Source organism: Schistocerca piceifrons, chromosome 7 (assembly GCF_021461385.2).
Source record: "Schistocerca piceifrons isolate TAMUIC-IGC-003096 chromosome 7, iqSchPice1.1, whole genome shotgun sequence".
NCBI lineage: Eukaryota > Metazoa > Arthropoda > Insecta > Orthoptera > Acrididae > Schistocerca > Schistocerca piceifrons.
The window spans coordinates 51740375-51762029 of record NC_060144.1 but is presented as its reverse complement, the minus strand read 5'-3'; the positions used below and the strand labels follow the sequence as shown (position 1 = coordinate 51762029).

Below are 21655 nucleotides of genomic sequence, written 5' to 3'. Positions count from 1 at the left end.
TAATTTTTTATTTCGATATGTCTGTTACTTTCTGGATAAGCCTCGTATAAATGATGGAAGCTATGCTGCCTCGTTCCAAGCCTCATAGGTGAATCCCTGCTGTCTCTATTTGCTCCAACGCAACACTGTCTCCACTCGTTGCACAGTTCTCATGCTCTAAGACCATCTGTCACGTGACGCAAAGTCTACACTAATCGCTATATTAGAGTAACTTGGATCTTCATCTACTGATTTTCAAAAGTAGCAGTAAAAATGTAATAAAATGCAGGCGGAGACTTGGCCTGAACGCCAGCAGGCGTCCTGGCCGCCGTCACTTACCAGATGTGAACACATTGATGCAACGACCTCCAGACACGTTGTTGTACTCAGAGGTCTACTTCATACCCCACACCTAATTTGTGTATTCAATGGGCTTTTGAACACACTATCTGCTGTTGAGATCCTATATGCGTACTGTGCGACCAGAAAATCCTGAAGTAAAATGTTGCTTGTTTGCCGAATATTTAACGCTGGGCGGGCACGCAGAATGTCCCGAGATTGTCCCGACAATATTAGCATGCTGTACTTCATACAGCTTCATCTCATCATCGTCCGATCCTGCAAGTCTGGAGAGAAGCACCGGAAGCGGATAGGCATAGCATGATATGCAAACGTATCTACAAATTTTCCGGAACTAACGCCAAACAAGTTAATGATGCAGCAGCACTTGCTATGTATTTGCCACCTGGCTGTACGCTATTTTAAACGTAAATTATCCTCTGGAATCCAGAACTTGTTCCTGCTTCCAAGATTATTCAACACCATACATATTAACTTTGCCTGAATGACTTTCAGAAATAATAAATTTTTCATCAAGTGATAAAACCACAGTCCATATGTCTGCAGACACACTTCAACATTCCCCATCTTCTCGTCCGTGTAAAAATATCATAGTTTCAAGTTGCAGTCGAGAGCACTAAATACACAGGTTTTACCACAGGAGCTGACGTCAACTACAATACTTGCCACACCTCTACAGTGTCATCATCACTGGTTCTCCATAGTCATGGAATCCTTTGAGTCTTCACTCCCAGAATTTCCTGAATTTTCTTTTAAGACTTAACTACACACAGCTTCATGTGCATTGTCCAACCTCACTTGCAGAGGGTGTATATTTTTGGTAGCTATAAAATATCACTATATCACATCCATATTTGCTACTCTTCACGACCAGTAGACCACGACCTGCGGGCTAGCACAAAGTAAAATGTACACTTTAAATCAATGATCTCTGAACCATGCAGAAAGAACTCGATAGTAAAGTTTGACTCGTAGTGACATCTGACTAGGAATTATTTAGCGACGTAAGATCACCTATAGTCATGACACTCTTCCTCACATTCGCTATACTCTGCACAGCAGCGTGCCAATGGGCAGTAAGCTACACTGGTGGATACGACACCCGATGAATACGAATAATAACAGCTAACGTGATTTTCACAAAACCGAGTGTATGTAGTGCAATAAATAACGGGAATAAGTAAATAACATTTGTCTTTATTTAGTTTACCAAAGACTTTGGAGATATGAAACGGTACATTATAGGGCAGTTTACTTAAGATTCATTAGTAACGTACAGATATTTACTGATGAATGACTTTTTCCTTTGCAAATAAAAAGTTGTTAGTAAACAGCACACCTTCTGAAGAAAGATGTCGTATATCTACTAAAGAACGTGAATTTTTCTTCGTTACACAGGGTTATTACAAATGACTGAAGCGATTTCACAGATCTACAATAACGTTATTATTTGAGATATTTTCACAATGCTTTGCACACACATACAAAAACTCAAAAAGTTTTTTTAGGCATTCACAAATGTTCGATATGTGCCCCTTTAGTGATTCGGCAGACATCAAGCCGATAATCAAGTTCCTCCCACACTCGGCGCAGCATGTCCCCATCAATGAGTTCGAAAGCATCGTTGATGCGAGCTCGCAGTTCTGGCACGTTTCTTGGTAGAGGAGGTTTAAACACTGAATCTTTCACATAACCCCACAGAAAGAAATCGCATGGGGTTAAGTCGGGAGAGCGTGGAGGCCATGACATGAATTGCTGATCATGATCTCCACCACGACCGATCCATCGGTTTTCCAGTCTCCTGTTTAAGAAATGCCGAACATCATGATGGAAGTGCGGTGGAGCACCATCCTGCTGAAAGATGAAGTCGGCGCTGTCGGTCTCCAGTTGTGGCATGAGCCAATTTTCCAGCATGTCCAGATACACGTATCCTGTAACGTTTTTTTCGCAGAAGAAAAAGGGGCCGTAAACTTTAAACCGTGAGATTGCACGAAACACGTTAACTTTTGGTGAATTGCGAATTTGCTGCACGAATGCGTGAGGATTCTCTACCGCCCAGATCCGCACATTGTGTCTGTTCACTTCACCATTAAGAAAAAATGTTGCTTCATCACTGAAAACAAGTTTCGCACTGAACGCTTCCTCTTCCGTGAGCTGTTGCAACCGCGCCGAAAATTCAAAGCGTTTGACTTTGTCATCGGGTGTCAGGGCTTGTAGCAATTGTAAACGGTAAGGCTTCTGCTTTAGCCTTTTCCGTAAGATTTTCCAAACAGTCGGCTGTGGTACGTTTAGCTCCCTGCTTGCTTTATTCGTCGACTTCCGCGGGCTACGCGTGAAACTTGCCCGCACGCGTTCAACCGTTTCTTCGCTCACTGCAGGCCGACCCGTTGATTTCCCCTTACAGAGGCATCTAGAAGCTTTAAATGCGCATACCATCGCCGAATGGAGTTAGCAGTTGGTGGATCTTTGTTGAACTTCGTCCTGAAGTGTCGTTGCACTGTTATGACTGACTGATGTGAGTGCATTTCAAGCACGACATACGCTTTCTCGGCACCTGTCGTCATTTTGTCTCACTGCGCTCTCGAGCGCTCTGGCGGCAGAAACCTGAAGTGCGGCTTCAGCCGAACAAAACTTTATGAGTTTTTCTACGTATCTGTAGTGTGTCGTGACCATATGTCAATGAATGGAGCTACAGTGAATTTATGAAATCGCTTCAATCATTTGTAATAGCCGTGTACTTTCAGTCAAATCTCTGAATGTGGGACGGAGGATGCTTGTATGGAGTCCAATACCTACATTATTCATCGTATCAAATAATCCACCACAACTGTAGCTAAACAGAAAATCACACAGACGTGACAGTAAAACGCTCATGCAGTTCAGGCTACGGAGTAAGGAAATTCGGCTGTTTTCAAGCTGGGTATACAAGTGATAGTTTTTCACGCTCACAGGGCTTTTGCGAGTAATACGTATCGTGTAAACAGCACCGAACGCCAGCTCGTCGGCGCTGTCCGAGAGTGGCGCAAAATGTTAATCGCTTTCTGCGAGTCTAGACCTCGCTTTCTGCGAGTCTAGACCTCTCATGTAGATGACAATCTCTATCTCTCTGGAGCTGCTCACCGTAGCTCTTACATAAGAAAAGCTACACTGGCATTGTCGGGAGAGCTGAGAATACTCCGTGAATTTCAGCCGCCGTATTGCGTCTAGGATTTGTACTGAATTTCACAGTTTTTACGCTACCTCGTCTCGACACTATAGTGGTTTCGTGCATAAATTCGTATCACTTTTCCTAACAAACCCAACACATACACGTAATAAAGAATTTGGGCATCAGTAATATATTCTCCTTCACCATTTACAAGTCTGCAGTATTGGGGTAACTTTTCGATTTCGCGACTGTAGAAATCACGTGGTTTTGAGGCGGAGAATCATCGAAACATGTTCGGAGCGTGTTTTTATCCGTAAAGAAAACTCGTTCAAGGTTGTTCGATACAGAGCGGAAAAAGTGAAAAATCTTAGAGCGCAATATGAGGTGAATAAGATGGGTGCGGAATGACTTCCCAGTTTCCCAACCGAACACCTGTACAGTGTATTTTGTCAGTCTAGCGAATGGAGCGGCATCACTTCACTATTCTCTGGTCACTATTCTTGAACTGTGTCTGCATGACGCCTCAGTTGTTGACAATGGATGTCAGCAGCGATGGTTGCACCTAGGAGAAGCAGTTTGCAGTGCACCACACCGTCGCTGGTCTGCCAGACGCGTAACATTATGTTTCGTGGATGTCCCCGGCTCCACATGGGGCGTTGCCGCTTTCACTAGATGAAATATTGATGTGTCATTATTAGTTGCACTGAGGCGACATCTTTGAGAGTGTATCAAAATCTGAAGATGCTCATTACTGAGTGAAACCGGTCATCGTCAAAGGAATTTACACTACCGACCATTAAAATTGCTACACCACGAAGATGACGTGCTACAGATGCGAAATTTTACCGACAGGAAGAAGATGCTGTGATATGCAAATGAGCATTCACACAAGGTTGGCACCTGTGGCGACACCTACAACGTGCTGACATGAGGAAAGTTTCCAACAGATTTCTCATACACAAACAGTAGTTGACCGGCGTTGCCTGGTGAAACGTTGTTGTGATGCCTCGTGTAAGGAGGCGAAATACATACCATCACGTTTCCGACTTTCATAAAGGTCGGATTGTAGCCTATAGCGATTGCAGCTTATCGTATCGCGACATTGCTGCTCGCGTTGGTCGAGATCCAATGACTGTTAGCAGAATATAGAATCGGTGGGTTCAGGAGGGTAATACGGAACGCCGTGCTGGATCCCAACGACCTCGTATCACTAGCAGTCGAGATGACAGGAATCTTATCCGCATCGCTGTAACGGATCATGCAGCCACGTCTCGATCCCTAAGTCAACAGATGGGGACTTTTGCAAGACAATAACCATCTGCACGAACAGTTCGAAGACGTTTGCAGCAGCATGGACTATCAGCTTGGAGACGCAGCGGTTACCCTTGACGCTGCATCACAGACAGGAGCGCCTGCTACCGTGTACTCAACCACGAATCTGGGTGCACTAAAGGCAAAACGTCATTTTTTCGGATGACTCCAGTACTGTTTACAGCATCATAATGGTCGCATCCGTGTTTGACGACATCGCGGTGAACGCACATTGGAACCGTGTATTCGTCATCGATATACTGGCGTATCAGCCGGCGTGATGGTATGGGGTGCCATTGGTTAAACGTCTCGGTCACCTCTTGTTCGCACTGACGGCACTTTGAACAGTGGACGTTACATTTGATATGTGTTACTACCCGTGGCTCTACCCTTCATTCGATCCCTGCGAAACTCTACATTTCAGCAGGCTAATGCACGACCGCATTTTTGGGTCCTGTACGGGCCTTTCTGGATACAGAAAATGTTCGACTGCTGCCCTGGCCAGCACATTCTCCAGATCTCTCACCAACTGAATACGTCTGGTCAATGGTGGCCGAGCAACTGGCTCGTCACAATACGCCAGTCACTACTCTTGATAAACTGTGGTATCGTGTTGAAGCTGCATGGGCAGCTGTACCTGTACACACCATCCAAGCTCTGTTTGACTCAACGCCCAGGCGTAACAAGGCCGTTATTACGGCCAGAGGTGGTAATTCTGGGTTCTGATTTCTCAGGATCTATGCACCCAAACTGCGTGAAAATGTAATCACACGTCAGTTGTAGTATAATATATTTGGCCAATGAATACCCGTTTATCATCTGCATTTCTTCTTGGTGTAGCAATTTTAATGGGCTGTAGTGTATATTGTCATCAAAGACTGGAATAAAAAAAAACATAACAATTGCTGCTTTGTTTGGACTCGACCATTCCTTTCTTTTCCTTATGTTAGTATAAAAACACCATTTTTGTCACCAGTAATGATAAATAAATGTAGTGTGACTAGGGCCGCCGGTCGTGTAGACCGTTCGCCGGGTGCCAGTCTTTCGATATGACGCCACTGCGGCGACTTGCGCGTCGATGGGGATGAAATGATGATGATTAGGGCAACACACCACCCAGTTCCTGAGCGGAGAAAATCTCCAACCCAGCCAGTAATCGAACCCGGGGCCTTAGGATTGACATTCTGTCGCGCTGAGCACTCAGCTACCGGGGGCGGACGCCAGTAATGATACAGGATAGTAATGGTCGTTGTTGTTCACGAGTCACTTGACGACGAGCAAGCAGATATGCATTTATGGCTAACCGCTGATATTTGAGATAGAGCATATCGTACCCGTACACCCCATTTTTGAACCTCGCTCATTGCAAGCAAAAGTCGCACAATGGTGAAACAATCACAGTTCCTCACATTTGCTAGTTCTCGAATACAATGACGTGGATTATTGCATTAAAACTATCTTCATCAAACCTCGAAGGTTCCCAAACGTGGAGAGCCACTAATGTGAAAACGATCTTCCTTAAAACGAGAAAACCAAAGTCTTGTCGTGCTCTGTCCGATGCCAGTATCCCCCTACACGGCGCAAATATTTCTGGCTGCCTCCGCTGCTGTCACCCCTCTATTGAAAAACAGAAGAACGTGTCGGAAATGTTCCGATTTCTGTACTTGGTAATTTTCTAGAGTTCTCACCTCCACTCACTACCTCAATACCACAAAATAACAATACCTAGACTCAATTGGCACCAGTTAACTACAAATAAAATATGACAATCCACAATTAAACTCAAAGAAAGTAGAATACCAATATGCAAAACAAAAACGCTACGAACATATGCAGCAACCTAATATTTTGCCGTACGGACGCACACATTAAATGAAGTAATCACGAAACTGCATGCTTTCAGTCACAAATTGTGACCGTGGCGTGTTGCTTAACAGAGAAATCGCCCATTTTACCTCATCGACGAACAGCACGAGCAATTAGCCTGTTTCGTAAGTTATTGACTTAAACAACGCAACGCAGCAAAGAATTTATAAAAGCATCATGCATATATTATGTAGGACTAATAACGGAAACAAAATTGCACCGATGAGACTCGGTGCTTTTTATCCATTGTGCCACCTTCATACTGCATCTCACTGTTTTATAAATACCGGGTGATTATAATTAAAGTGCAGCTACTTCCAGACGTCCTGTGTGGGCTGTAATTATCGTATGGCAGCGAAACTTGGTAGATGTGCTAATCCGTTAATGCCGAACCGATTTCAGCCGGAAAAAGTTGGTTCCAGTTTTGGCCACTAGCGGCAAATCTGGGTGCTGTGAATGCAAATAAGACGTACAGAAATGTTTCCATGAGTAGTGAATTAGGAACGGGACATGGATAGAAAAGGTCAAACATGTGAGAAAGGCATACTATTGTTTTTATTATTAACCACCGCTTACACACTTCGTTCAGCATCAGCACCAGAGACTTCGACGTAATGTTGTACCCGTAAAACGACGTGATCAACAGTTGCTCGCAGTAGCTCCAGTGGAATCTGAGCAACGTGTTCCTGTATACTGACCCTCAGATCAGGTGGAGACCGAAGATGTTCCTGGCAAACGTGTTCTTTTTTATATCCCCAGAGCCGAAAGTCACTTGAATTGAGATCAAGTGATCTTGCAGGCCGTACCTGTTCCAGACCTCACGCCAGCCTGCGTGAGCTAAAACGTGTGCCTTTCTGCTTCCTCTCATAGTGGGTTGGCTGTCTTGCCAATCCACAACAACACTGACAAACAGGTGAATGAGGCTCGAACCAGGTCAGAGGTAAGACAAACGTCTAATGACATCAGTCGATCCGTCGTAACCTCCCCCCACCGTGATTACCCTGTTGCTTACTACATAGCAAACATGTTTTCGAGCATCTGCAGCACGGAAACAGTGTACTCACTCCCCTCTACAAGTTGTAGAAGTCTGTAATGGAAGTTTCCCTACGCCCTGTATGAGAGTACTTTTGTAAACCCTGGTCGCCAATTTTGTAAAGCCCTTTTTGTAGTAACCAAAACCAACTGCGGGAACGCCTTGGGCTGCGGATCGGAGCCGCCAGGCGGTGCAGCCGCCGGCGGTGGAGCACGCACCACCGGGTAAACACAGGACGAGTCGGACGACAGGCCAACGACAACTGATGACAACCGACCACGACCGACACAACTAGGAACAGATAAACAATGGAGGCTTGTGTAAACCACAACACCAAACACCAACAGTAAATCCAGTCAGAACAAGAGCCAGGCAAACGTCAACAACCAGCAACGACCAGAACTCAGTACCGCCGAGATAGAAACGAAATCCAGAGCGAGTACCAGACTGACAAGACTAGGTTTTTTTTATCTTTATTGTGATTTCATTCCCCTGCCCCATATGTGCAGGGGAGTGCTGTCAGCAGCACAATCCGCCGCTCTTCAGCCGAGTGACATGACAACTAAAACAAGAATAAAATAATACATACATAAGGAGGTAAAAAAGAGAACATAAAACAGAGTAAGGGGAGAAAATGGAGGTAAAAATACACTGACATGTAGGCGTTCATTGGGGACAGTTAAGAAAGTCACCAGAAAGTTAAAAAACACAGTTGGCGATTCTTAAAACACAGAAGACACTGGATGCGCATGCAAAGGTTAAAAGTTGGCCACAGTATTAAAAACACTCCGAAACAACACGCTTAAAACCCACTTGGAGCACACACGACGAAGAATAAAACTACCAGGTGGGACCTGCCGAGGGAAAGGTCAGAGAGGATGGAAAAGAAGGGGAGAGCATGGGGCAGCTGGGGAAGCGGCGGGATGAAGAGAGGAGGGGCAACCGTGGGTTCACGAAGAGGCAGGAGACACATGGGGCGGGAGAGGAAAAGGGAAGACAGGGCAGGAGGGAGCGCAGAGACACTGAAAGAAGGCACAAGAGATGGAGGGGGAGTAGGAGGGGAAATCCGCTCAGAAGGAGGGAGGGGCAGGAGAGGGAGCCCTGAGGAGGAGGCAGGAAGAGGGGGTTAGAGTTGGTAGGAAGGGTAGATGTCAGGGCGAAGCTCATCATGCGGGAGTGGTAGCAGGACTAGGGCAGAGCGGGTCCCTATATACGAAACCGGAGGGAGCGGCTACTGGCCGCTGTCTGTCTGCACGTGGCGTAGCGGTGGCGCCCTCGCTGCGCGGAATAGCCTCCGCGGAGGCGGAGCCCTCTATGGGCTGACCACGTCCATTTGTTCTGGCGCGTGTTCGACTTCCACGGTGGTAGGTACTAGACTTTTCGCTACTGCTGTGGAGGTCGTGCCACTGTTTCTACGGCAGGCCGAGTTCATGAGCTCGTGAAACGGCTTCTGGCGCAGTACACCGCTAAGACAATTTCCCCCAGCCACTATTACGCACCTATGCCCCAGGGTCAGATAATAGGAGAACGAAAGTTCTACAACACTCCAACAAATCAGTAAAAAAAAAAATCACACAAATGAGTTCAAAAGGTTTACCTATCTTTGTGACTATTTGAATAATGAAGTCTGGAACACTGCATGTAAAATAGACAAAGGAGGCCCTCAATGGTTAAGCGCAAATAATCGTAGGTAACCTTCACAGTACACAGCAAATTCAATTTACAGCAACTGTCTGTTCACTTCTGAGAGCTCACTAAGCGATGTTGCCTGTCTAAGTCAGCCCTGGACGATGATCTATAAGGATGTGGCGAGAGCTGCTCTTCTGTTTTCCGAGAAGGCTTCTGTTGGTTGTCGTCCGGTCAATGGCGGATTGCACTCGGCCGGCAATTGGCCGAGGCGAAGTCTATATCTTCATTCTCAGCGCCGCTCGTGGCGCTGGTGGAACTCACATAAGTGGCGAGTTTCTATGGCACTAGCAGTAGCTCGCATCTTTGCCCTGTAACCTCCCAACAATAGAAAAACAAAAAATTAATAATTCAAATGGCTCTGAGCACTATGGGACTTACCATCTATGGTCATCAGTCCCCTAGAACTTAGAACTACTTAAACCTAACTAACCTAAGGGCATCACACACATCCATGCCCGAGGCAGGATTCGAACCTGCGACCGTAGCAGTCGCGCGGCTCCGGACTGAGCGCCTAGAACCGCTAGACCACCGCGGCCGGCGTATAAATAATTATTGCATTCATTGACATTCAGTATAACCTACCAACAGAAATTCTGTAACCTACCAATAATAAAAATGCGACGAATCTCTCAATAAAATTGTGGCTCTATTATAACCTTTCAATAATTGACTGGGTGTGAATCTAAACTGGTAAATTTGGACGTCAACAATGCTGCGTCTTGGCCCTGAAAATTCATTCTGAAGAAAATGAAAAATTCTTACCTCAATAAGGTCGCTGCATAACGGATATATGTCTGCTCCTATAAGAAAATTTTCGGGCACAGCCCAGTGCAATGCTGGCCGATAGATTTGTCATGTATAAAAGAAACAACTGATTTTTCTTTACAATAATCGGGATGACCATGGATTAGAGAAATTAGAAAATACTTTAAATTGAGATGAATGATTGTCAAAAGTTACTTTTTATAAGAAAGATTATTATTTTTTTAAAAAGCATTTACATGGGACTTGATATAACAATAGTACATATGCGCAAGATTACTTTTGCCTTATACTACATCGCTCAGGCACCGCCATCGCTCCTCACGACCGGCCCAGGCAACTCGATACACCAGACTGCTCGCCACTCCTTACTCCTATTGCTACACAGTTCCTACTGCAGCCAACACTGCTCTCTGGTCTGAGATTCTCTTATGGCTTACATATCGCAGGCAGCGCGTGAGCAATCCATCGAAATTACATGTGCTCGAGTGCGCTAGCAACAAATTCCTTAGTCATGGACCTCTTACAGCACCTGTGGTGCATTCGCCCTGGCTGTGTCTCGTTCGGACGACACAGCAAGTAGCAAACCTTCTGAGACAAACTGTCACTTATATTCCAGCTATTACACTTACTCCGTGATGATTCATGTCTGTCGGTAATTCACCGATCCTTGGAAACAAAACTATAACAAATATTTCTTAAATCAAGTAGAATAATATTTAAAAAAAGAAATATTAATCTTACGATTGGCTTTCTCGCCGCTAGGGGTGCTAGTGTCGTTCCAACTCTTCGACGACGATAACTTTCAGGGCAGTGTGTCGCCACTGTTCGTGTTAGAATGCACGAAGATTAAGAACTGCGCTGGAGCACTTAAAGACGACACGCGCAATAAATCAGGCAGATGTTAGTTCTTTTCAGTTACAAAACACAGACATTAGCCCCCCCCCAGGACGGGCGTCCAGTCACAGACGTTTCACATTAATCGTGCTTACTCTATTTACTCGTACATTTGAATGGCTTTTTTAAAATATATATATATATATTATTTATTTCCAATCATAATAATTAAACAAGAATAACCCACCACCTTAGTGATTAGTGTGTCCTAATATTCTACAATGTTATTTACAATTGCAGCTACTTCATATTAATTTGCATGACTACAGACACTATTACTTGTGTTAATGGGCAGACTATTTCTGATGTTAGCATTACTTTCTAATGACTACTGGTGATTAGTGTTAACTGCCTGCAGCTTTACATGTGTGCCAGTGTTAGTATAAACCTACTTGAGCGCCTTGCTCATCGAGCTAAACCCGATGAGCGTGCCTCTGACACAAGGCAGGCAAGGAATTCATTGTCGCTGCAGGTTCCTAGTCTAATAATCTATTTTACTCTACTAAACTACTAACTAATCTACGTCATATCCGGTGCATGTGTCAAATCCATGAAATAGATCACCCCAGACCCCCTAGTCCCGCTCGTGGCGGATTCCAACTGTTTACCTCGGGGAAGATCAGTTTGGATTCCGAATAAATATTGGAACACGTGAGGCAATACTGACCCTACGACGTATCTTAGAAACTAGATTAAGGAAAGGCAAACCTACGTTCCTAGCATTTGTAGACTTAGAGAAAGCTTTTGACAATGTTGACTGGAATACTCTCTTTCAAATTCTGAAGGTGGCAGGGGTAAAATATGGGGAGCGAAAGGCTATTTACAATTTGTACAGAAACCAAATGGCAGTCATAAGAGTTGAGGGACATGAAAGGGAAGCAGTGGTTGGGAAGGGAGTGAGACAGGGTTGTAGCCTCTCCCCAATGTTATATTGAGCAAGCAGTGAAGGAAACAAAAGAAAAATTCGGAGTGGGTATTAAAATTCATGGAGATGAAATAAAAACTTTGAGGTTCGCCGATGACATTGTAATTCTGTCAGAGACAGAAAAGGACTTGGAAGAGCAGTTGAACGGAATGGATAGTATCTTGAAAGGAGGATATAAGATGAACATCAACTAAAGCAAAACGAGGATAATGGAATGTAGTCGAATTAAGTCGGGTGATGCTGAGGGTATAAGATTAGGAAACGAGACACTTGAAGTAGTAAAGGAGTTTTGCTATTTTGGGAGCAAAATAACTGATGATGGTCGAAGTAGAGAGGGTATAAAATGTAGACTGGCAATAGCAAGGAAATCGTTTATGAAGAAGAAAAATTTGTTAACATCTAGTATAGATTTAAGTGTCAGGAAGTTGTTTCTGAAAGTATTTGTATCGAGTGTAGCCATGTATGGAATTGAAACGTGGACGATAAATAGTTTAGACAAGAAGAGAATAGAAGCTTTCGAAATGTGGTGCTACAGAAGAATGCTGAAGATTAGATGGGTAGATCACATAACTAATGAGGAGGTACTGAATACAATTGAAGAGAAGTATGTGGCACAACTTGAGTAGAAGAAGGGACCGGTTAGTAGGACATGTTCTGAGGCATCAAGGGATCACCAATTTAGTATTGGAGGAGAGCGTGGAGGGTAAAAATTGTAGAGGGAGACCAAGAGATGAATACACCAAGCAGATTCAGAAGGATGTAGGTTGCAGTAGGTACTGGGAGATGAAGAAGCTTGCACAGGATAGAGTAGCATGGACAGCTGCATCAAACCAGTCTCAGGACTGAAGACCACAACAACAACAACAACAACAACAGTCGACCTATCCACGAACAGGCGGTACGGGATCGGAGTGCTGGACGCAATTGGTGATTAGCAACTACTCACGAAAGTCTCTCGGGAATATTGTCAATACTTTTCGTGATACCTTATTGGCTGATGTATTCAGTGTTTGAAAAGTCTCCCGCGCGACCGCTACGGTCGCAGGTTCGAATCCTGTCTCGGGCATTCATGTGTGTGACGTTCTTAGATTAGTTAGGTTTAAGTAGTTCTAAGTTCTACGGGACTGATGACTTCAGAAGTTAAGTCCAATAGTGCTCAGAGCCATTTGAACCATTTGAACCATTTTGAAAAGTCTCTTCTTGTCCCAGTAGGTCGTAAGTATTGTTACTCGGCAGTTGTTGTCGTAGTGCGGCTGCTACATCATCGAAAAGGGGGCACTCGTAAACCACATAGTCAGGAGTACCCTCCGATGCGCCACACTCACACGTGGGCGTCGCCCTTCTCCCAAACCGACATAGATATGTCGGATAGGGGCCATGACCAGTGAGGAAGTGAAACCATCTCCGAGTCGGCTCAAAATATTTCATTCCCATTCTCTCTCTTACATTTGGTAAGAACTGAGAAGTCCTTCTGGGGGTTTCGTCCATCTCCCATAACTCCTGCCATAATCTTCACCCCTCCTCCTTATTTGAATGGCTTCGTGCCTCAAGGGCGAGTTTCGGAGCTGCTTTAGTGGACAGTCCGTCGGCCTTTTTTCTGCCCGCAGTGCCACAGCAGGTTGCTCGCGGTGGCACACGGCTGGGGGGGTGCGCGGACAGGTCGCCTTGTTTTGGCAGGCGGCGCGCCCTGCCGTCCACGACACGCGGCGCGGGCAGCCGAGACCCGGCCGCCATCCGTCAGTGCATTTCCATATAGATGTCAGCCGCAGCCGGCGCCGCTACATCAGTAAACATGGACCGCCCAGCCACAGCGGCGCGGCGCCAGGTCAGCGGCAGCGGCGACCGTCCACCACCCACCGCCGACCGTTCCTCATCTGGCCGCCGCCTGCGCAGGCCCTGCCGACGCTTCCACCGTCGTGTCCATTATAATTATCCGGGCTGTTATGCTGTGGTCGGTTGATGAATTCTGTGTCAATTCCCAACGTTTCGTCTCCGACTGCGGGAGACATCTTCGAGGGGGTCCGTAGCTCGATAGAAGCTCCAACACACCCACTGGCTCGCTGCTGACTGCCGCTAAATTCCGTGTCGGCGCGCTCCCGCGCCGCGGAGTGACGTCACGTGTTTTCAAAACGTCAGTGCAATTGGCCGCTGTCCGTCGCCGTCGATCGTCGTTGCCATCACCCAGTAGTAGACTGGTGGTACACATCTTCTTTAACACCGGCTTCCATATACCGTTTAATTTCACGCCGTCCTCCTTTCGATTGAAATTCTTTTCTGGAGACTAGAAATCTACTCTGTAGGAATCAGCATAGGTTTCGAAAACGACGATTGTGTGAAACCCAGCTCGCGATATTAGTCCACGAGACTCAGAGGGCCATAGACACGGGTTCCCAGGTAGATGCCGTGTTTCTTGACTTCCGCAAGGCGTTCGATACAGTTCCCCACAGTCGTTTAATGAACAAAGTAAGAGCATATGGACTATCAGACCAATTGTGTGATTGGATTGAAGAGTTCCTCGATAACAGAACGCAGCATGTCATTCTCAATGGAGAGAAGTCTTCTGAAGTAAGAGTGATGTTGTGACTTGGCAAGACAGCCAAGCCACTATGAGATAGCCGAAAGGCACGCGTTTAAGCTCACGCAGGCTGGCTTGAGGTCTGGAACAGTTAAAGGAGTTGAGTCTAGTAAAAAAAAGTACGTAGCTTCTGGAATACTTAACTTTAATCCATAATTGGTGAACATCGGTCTGACGGTACATGCATCACAAGATAAATAGCAAATGATAATGGCGCCTTGCTAGATCGTAGCAAATGACGTAGCTGAAGGTTATGCTAACTATCGTCTCGGCAAATGAGAACGTAATTTGTCAGTGAACCATCGCTAGCAAAGTCGGCTGTACAACTAGGGCGAGTGCTAGGACGTCTCTCTAGACCTGCCGTGTGGCGGCGCTCGGTCTGCAATCACTGACAGTATACTACCGGACCGAGGCCTATTTAAAGGCTACCACCTAGCAAGTGTGGTGTCCGGTGGTGACACCACAAGTGATTTCAGGTGTGCCGCAGGGGAGTGTCGTAGGACCGTTCCTATTCACAATATACATAAATGACCTTGTGGATGACATCGGAAGTTCACTGAGGCTTTTTGCGGATGATGCTGTGGTATATCGAGAGGTTGTAACAATGGAAAATTGTACTGAAATGGAGGAGGATCTGCAGCGAATTGGTGCATGGTGCAGGGAATGGCAATTGAATCTCAATGTAGACAAGTGTAATGTGCTGCGAATACGTAGAAAGAAAGATCCCTTATCATTTAGCTACAGTATAGCAGGTCAGCAACTGGAAGCAGTTAATTCCATAAATTATCTGGGAGTACGCATTAGGAGTGATTTAAAATGGAATGATCATATAAAGTTGATCGTCGGTAGAGCAGATGCCGGACTGAGATTCATTGGAAGAATCCTAAGGAAATGCAATCCGAAAACAAAGGTAGTAGGTTACAGTACACTTGTTCGCCCACTACTTGAATACTGCTCACCAGTGTGGGATCCGTACCAGATAGGGTTAATGGAGGAGATGGAGAAGATCCAACGGAGAGCAGCGCGCTTCGTTACAGGATCATTTAGTAATCGCGAAAGCGTTACGGAGATGATAGATACACTCCAGTGGAAGACTTTGCAGGAAAGACGCTCAGTAGCTCCGTACGGGCTTTTGTTGAAGTTTCGAGAACATACCTTCACCGAGGAGTCAAGCAGTATATTGCTCCCTCCTACGTACATCTCGCGAAGAGACCATGAGGATAAAATCAGAGAGATTAGAGCCCACACAGAGGCGTATCGACAATACTTCTTTCTACGAACAATACGAGACTGGAATAGACGGGAGAACCGATAGAGGTACTCAAGGTACCCTCCGCCACACACCGTCAGGTGGCTTGCGGAGTATGGATGTAGATGTAGATGTATTACGGTAATATTCCGCTTCGTCAAGATCCTCCCTATTCTTTCCGTTACATTTTTACCAAACGGCAGGAAAACCTTAGATTTTGTAGTAGGCTGTACGTCACTATGATTTCTGTGTGGCTGCCTCAACACACGTTAGCGGCAGTCAGTAGCGAGCCAGTGGATGTGTTGGACCTTCTATCGAGCTACGGACCCCCTTGAAGATGTCTCCCGCAGTCGGAGACGAAACGTTGGGAATTGACACAGAATTCATCCACCGACCACGGCATAACAGCCCGGATAATCATAATGGACATGTTGTTTCCGGCCGTGAAAATCTACATTTGGTTCCACCGTCCTCATTCTAGGCCATTTCCAAAGAACACCGCGCTGACAGCATTTGTATCTGCCACATTGCCTCAAGTACACTGACGTGACAAAAGTCATAGGAGAGCGGTATGCACATATACAGATGGCGATATTACCGCATGCACAAGGTACAAAAGGGCAGTGCACTGGCGGAGCTGTCATTTGTGTTCAGGTGATTCGTGTGGTTTCCAACGTGATTACGACCGCGCGACGGGAATTGACAGACTTTGAACGTTGCATGGTAGTCAGACCCATGCGACATTCCATTTCGGAAATCCTTAAGGAATTCGGTACTCCGACATCCACAATGTCAAGAGCGTGCCGAGAATACAACATTATCTCTCACCGCAGACAACGAAATGGCCGACGGCCTTCACTTAACAACCGAGAGCAGCGACTTTTTGCGTAGAGCTGTCAGTGCTAGGAGACAAGCAACACTGTGTGAAACAACCGCAGAAATCAATTTCCAACATACGACAAACGTATCCGTTAGGACAGGGCTTCACAACATACGTGCTCGCGGAGCAAGCTGTGAGCAACAAGGCGCGAGCACGGAGCAGCGCGAGCACGCTACCCCCACTACCGGACCAGAGTGGGGAGTGGGGAAAGTCACGTGGGGCACACAAGAGCTGCCGCCAGTCAATGTAAATCCGCGGCCACCTGCAAGGATATCACTCACGAATTATTACTGCGACAAATGAAACAAATAAAGGAGAATGTACACATGCCACATAATTTTATTAGCTTAGTGTATGCCTCTACATTCGCATTAATTTGTGAGCTGTTACACAATAAAAGGTGTCACTGAAGTGTGGGATTCTCGGTTATCTTGTCCTTTTGGCCCTTTACAATTGCGTCTATGTTCGGAGTAATTGTTCTTGTGCATTTTAGGCGCAGGGTGCAGTTTAAATTTCGATCAGACAATGCGTTTCTCAGGCACGTCTTGTTACATTTCATTGCAGAGAACAGTTGTTCACAAACATACGTGGAACCGAACATTGATATTATTGTAGCCGCCAGTTTCTGCAAACGAGGAAATCTATCCTGAGGGAAGTGTCTGTAGAATTCCAAAATGTTTTTCTTGTTCTGAAATTTGTCTCTGTATTCTCTGTCACACTGCAGGTCAATAATTTCTTGCTGCAGCTCAGGACGGATCTCGTAAATATTCGCTGAATATGGAGAGAACAGATCAAAATCACTGTCTAGTGCTGTCAGATCTTGAAAGCGCTGATCAAGTAAACTATGTGAATAACGTTCACAGGCTTTGTGAACATCTTGCATGGATGATAATTTAGGAAAATGAGCTAGGTTTCCTGTTTCCAGCTGACTCACCCAAAGTGTCAATTTCATTTTAAAAGCTCGTATTCGATCTATGAAATGAGTAATTAGCAGATCTTTACCTTGTAGTAAAATGTTCAAAGCATTCAGATGGCTAGTTAAATCTGCTAAGAACGCGAGATCACATTCAAACGTGCGCGCGCATTTCCCCTCCCTCCCCTCCCTCCCTACTGCGCGACCTTGCACCTGATCGCGAGCACGTGCCTGAGCAGACGCGAGTACTCGCGCTCAAAACCGGCCAGTTGTTAAGCCCTGCGTTAGGACAATGCGGCGAAATTTAGCATCAGTGGGCTGTGGCAGCAGACGACCGACGAGAGTGGCTTTGTTAGCAGCACGACATCGCCTGCAGCGCCCCTCCTGGGCTCGTGACTGTTTCGGTTGGACCCTCCACCACTGGAAAACCGTGGCCTGGTCGGATAAGAGCTGATAGCGGTGTGTCGCAGACTCCCTGAAGCCATGGAACTGCTTACAAGGCACTGTGCAAGTCGGCGGTGGCTCCATAAGTCTGTGGGCTGCGTTTACGTGGAATACACTGGCTCCTCTACTCTAACTGAGACCATTTTCAGCCATTCGTGGACCTCGTCTTCCCAAACAACGATCGAATTTTTGTGGATGACGCCGCACTATGTCACCAGGCCACACTTGTTCGCGATTTGTTCGAAGTACAGTTCGGACAATTCGAGACAATGACATCGCCACCCAAATCGACCGACATGATGAATCCCATCCAATGGGATATAATGGAGAGGTCAGTTCGTGTAAGAAATCCTGCACCGCGAACACTGACGCAATTATGGACGGCTGTAGAGATAGCACGGATCAATATTTCTGCAGGCAACTTCCAGCGACTTGAGTCCATACCACGCCGTGTTGCTGCAATTGTGCTGGTAAACAGGAGATTCGATACGATATTAGAACGTATTCCATGACTTGTCACGTCAGTGTATAAAGTCTGGTCTATACGGAGACACTGAGTCTTGTAGGGAAGCAGCCTACTCACGCTGTAGTAAATTCACATCAGTCTTTCCATTGTGTGCCAGCCAGTCCGCTGTACCTAGCTCTGACGTCATAAATGTTGCGCAATACTTTTAAAATCAAGTAAATAACCTAAAATGTTTCTAGCATGTCAGGAGTAATACTAAATTAACATGTGTTGAATGTCAGTTCAATAACTTTAACCATTTTCGAAATTTGGACGTTTTTCTGTAAAAATCATTGGCGCAACAGAAAAGAGCTAGAGATTTAAAAATTTATACTTAGATTCCTTTTCAATAATAATTTAATAGAAACAGTACTTTGGATCTCACAAATTAAGATTTTAGTTAAAATTCGTAATTTTCTGGTTTTTGTCTTAAAAATTAGGAAGCAAGATAGATTAAGTAGGCTAATAAATAAGACTAAGATGTTTATATTTAAGTAGAATGGAGATCCGCTATAACCATAAAGATGTGAGATGTTTCATTTGAATAACTATAAAACTATAGCGATAGCGTATCTCCAAAGGGCAAGTTCAGAACTCGTCTACTGCGTACAGTGTAATTAAATTAATTCTCTCGCCCAGAATATTTAACTTAGCCACGTCAAACTTATATTATGATTACTTACCTGTGTGCTGAATGCACATTTAAATTGAGAGCTTCATCGGCCATCAGCAAAAGAAGCTATGATTTATTCAATAATTTAAAGTGGTGCATTACTAGTCCAGCAGCTAGTCGGGAGAGCCGATTTGATCAGGCGTTCCCTTAGCCGTCCGCACCGCGGCTTTATATATAAGAGCGCTACGAGAGGAAGCAAGGCCCCAGTTCTCTCCAGACGCTGAATAGCACGCCATCTGTGTCGGGAGTCGCGTCGCGTCGGTATCATTGCTATAAACAGCCTCGGATGCCGTATTAAGTTACTCGAGATATGCGTAACCATGAAATCATTTTCGAGTGAAGTGTTAATTCTGGGATGACTTTAATTATCGATCTTCAGTTTGCGTATGTCGTATTTTCACGTGCCGTCGCGGGACAGACATTCTACCATTATTTAGCGTGGCGTTTGATGAGCATTATCATCAAATTATGGCGAGCATTCATTTAAACATTTAATTTGGACAGTTATAGTTGCATCAGCGCATTAGACTCTGAACTGCTCTGTTAGTCAGGTTGTGTGGATTCTTTTTTTTCATCTGTGATTTTCAGAATACAGACAACGTTTTTTTTTTTTTCACGATCGTTTTTGATTATGAATCCCAGACAATCTCCTAATTCCTCAGAGCTATAAGCTGTAGCTATAAGTGTATTTCTCAGATGAAGTGGGCACTAGGAATTCTAATTACAGGCTTCACGTTTTGCTAATCACTTTCTGGTTGCCAATATTGTAGTTAGAGAGCCAGTGTTGAGAACGGCAAAAGACAGCATAAATAATAGGAACTGGTTTTGCATTCAAGAACATTTATATAAAGAATTTCACCAGCCGCCCCACATATGGTGCATCGGCCGTGAAGTGTTTCAACATTCAAACATTTATACAACAGTAAATTTTCTAACCGCCGCCCCACAGTCTCTTGAAACCAGTGTTGCGAAGCTAGTTTCCTAAATGGCTGTTAACACGGTGACATCGGTGTTCGCTTCAATTTCGACATTTTATGAGTACCGGAGCACTACTTTCGTCTCTGCCTGTGGCATAGGTCATAGGTAATGGCTATGGCAGTTACATATGTTACATAGGTAATGGCCAAGCTCAGCCTTTTCTTCCTGAAACCTGTACTAAAGAAAGAAAACATACTTATTTAGCCGGCCGCGGTGGCCGAGCGGTTCTAGGCGCGCAGTCCAGAACCGCGCGACTGCTACGGTCGCAGGTTCGAATCCTGCCTCGGGCATGGATGTGTGTGATGTCCTTAGGTTAGTTAGGTTTAAGTAGTTCTAAGTTCTAGGGGACTGATGACCACAGTAGTTAAGTCCCATAGTGCTCAGAGTCATACTTATTTAAATTCGGGGCTGGAAAAGGGGAAGCTGTTAGCACAAGTGAGCAGCAACAGAATCATGGTAGATTACTCAGTAAGCTGCTTCAACCATCGAACAGTGACGTCCGAACAATATTCACCAACTGCTGTTTAGATCTGGTCGGCAGGTCCAGTTTAAAGGTAACAAGCCGCGCGGAGTGGCAGCGCGGTTTGAGGCGCCATGTCACGGACTGCGCGGCCCCTCCCGCCGGAGGCTCGAGCCCTCCCGCGGGCATGGGTGTGTGTGTTGTTCTTAGCATAAGTTAGTTTAAGTAGTTTGTAAGTCTAGGGACCGATGACCTAAGCAGTTTGGTCCCTTAGGAATTCACACACATTTTTTAAAAGGTAACAGAGAATTGCGACTAGACTGCTCCGTCCGATCATGTCCGGTACTGCCGACAAATAAGTCGCAGTCTGGCTGAAGTACATCCGAGTAGACAGTGTGGTCATTACCTCATCAGAGCAGGGCCCGCCAGCTGGTGCAAGTTACCGCCTAGTGCGCTCCGACGCGGAGTCGAAAACTAAGAATAAAAATGCTCGCGCTCACGCATCAATAAAGAACGAACGGACTCTCAGAGTGCGTATTGTGGTAAAATTTTACGTGCCACAGAGCAATATTCTCTGTGAATATTGTTCTGTACATAATCGAGGAATATTTTATGTTTAGATAACGACTGGAAAGTTTCACAGGCCACATCAATACACAGGAAAGGAAATGGAACTATGCTGAATTATAGACTCATACCACTAACATTGACTTCTGTATGATTTTCCAACAATACGAAATTCCTGGAAGAAAATTATCGATTCACACATTACCGTCACCAATTCAGAAAATATCGTCCTTGAGAGTCACAACTGGCTCTTTATTCACCCAAAATAATACCATCGACAGAGTGGATTCCAGTTTCTACACTTCCAGAATGCTTTTGACACCGTCCCTCATAGGCGGCACCCAGTCAAATTGCGCGACTATAAGGTATCATATCAGTTGTGCAAATGGGTTCGTGACTTTCTGTCGGACACTTCAGAGTTAGTAGTAGTTGACTGAATGT

General features: G+C 45.3%; 1 pseudogene; it reads right to left on the bottom strand.

The window, feature by feature from the left end:
* Positions 1-373: 373 nt before the first annotated feature.
* On the bottom strand, positions 374-13704 carry LOC124805416 (annotated as a pseudogene).
* Positions 13705-21655: the final 7951 nt, after the last annotated feature.